Here is a 1,424-nt window from a genome sequence, read left to right as displayed (position 1 = left end):
ACCCAACACACACACACACACCCATTCCCCTCCTGCAGCGTAACTCTGGGATGAGTGACAGCAGTAGTCTGGCTGCACAATAGATGATCTTTGCCGCKTATCTGACTGTATGAACACAAGTGGGATGGTTCCTCTGGTATTGATCACTTGGTGGGGGCGATCTCACAGCCGCACTCATTCTCCTCTCGTCTCTTTCTTCTCTGCCAATCAATAGCTCTTTGTGCTGATTTTTTTTACCCATTGACAAATCACTCTGTCCCATTGCTTTTGTTGAGCTGTCAGTCAAGTAAAAGGTTCTGCTGTACTTACTTCATACTGAACGGAAAGACTTAAAATAGCACTAAGGAATGATACAGTATAACTTAAAMTGTGTCTCCAATTTTTAAAATGTAAAGAGCCAGTTCAGATATTTTGGAGTGAGTTTATTGGTTGTCATCACCTCTTCTCTTCTCCTAATTTCTCTTGTAAATAACCTTATAATTCGATGTATATAACTGCAGAACTGACAGTGATGCAACAGTTTATAAACTAGCATTCACAAGATTTTAGATATTTTAAAATGCCAACAGTGCACTTTTGTGTTAGCCTCACATGACTAGCTGTTAACTTTTTATTTTGTGTCAGAATTAAACTATTTCTGCAAACTGCCGGGTTGTTTAAAGTGCTATCTACAACAGGTAAGATATTAACTATTGATAACTTTTCCATTGAATCCCACTACAAAAGATCTGAATGATCGTCGTTTGTATATTTTCAAAGAGAATGTCTGAATTWAAAAAAATACCAAAACATTTGCAGTTGCATGTCTTTGGTATACCGATGGATCAGTGGTTGRCACTGATGCCTCACAAAAAGAAGGTCCAAGGTTCGATACCTGATTTCCAACCTGGGGTCTTTCTGTGCAAAGGTTGCATGTTCTGTATATGCTAACGTGGGTTTTCTCCACCTACTCCAGTTTCCCCTCATGAATAAAAAATGCACATTAGGCTGCCTTCAGGCCCAGGYCTCCCTCTGTAATCTCAACGGGTTAAATAAAGGTTAATAAAAGATACTTATGATATTACTTTATAGCTATTTGTAAAGTTCACACCGTCAAATTCCCCTCCTCACAAACAACAAATCTAACTTCAAAATAACGGGCTGAATGATAAACTCACTCCTTCGGTTCTGACGCCACAGCACCCACCCTGCTGTCACAAAATAAAAGTCTTACAACTCATTAAAGCCCTGTGTGTGTGTGTGTGTGTGTGTGTGTGTGTGTGTGTGTGTGTGTGTGTACAACTAATACTCTAGTTTCTGTACACAAACAATTAAATCAGTCTTCATTTACTGTCAGGTTTTTATGCATCAGGATTTAAAACGGTGTGTGTGTGTGTGTGTGTGTGTGTGTGTGTGTGTGTGTGTGTGTGTGTGTGTGTGTGTGT

The sequence above is a fragment of the Austrofundulus limnaeus genome, unplaced genomic scaffold (assembly GCF_001266775.1).
Source record: "Austrofundulus limnaeus strain Quisiro unplaced genomic scaffold, Austrofundulus_limnaeus-1.0 Scaffold134, whole genome shotgun sequence".
NCBI lineage: Eukaryota > Metazoa > Chordata > Actinopteri > Cyprinodontiformes > Rivulidae > Austrofundulus > Austrofundulus limnaeus.
This window is presented reverse-complemented; position numbering follows the sequence as displayed.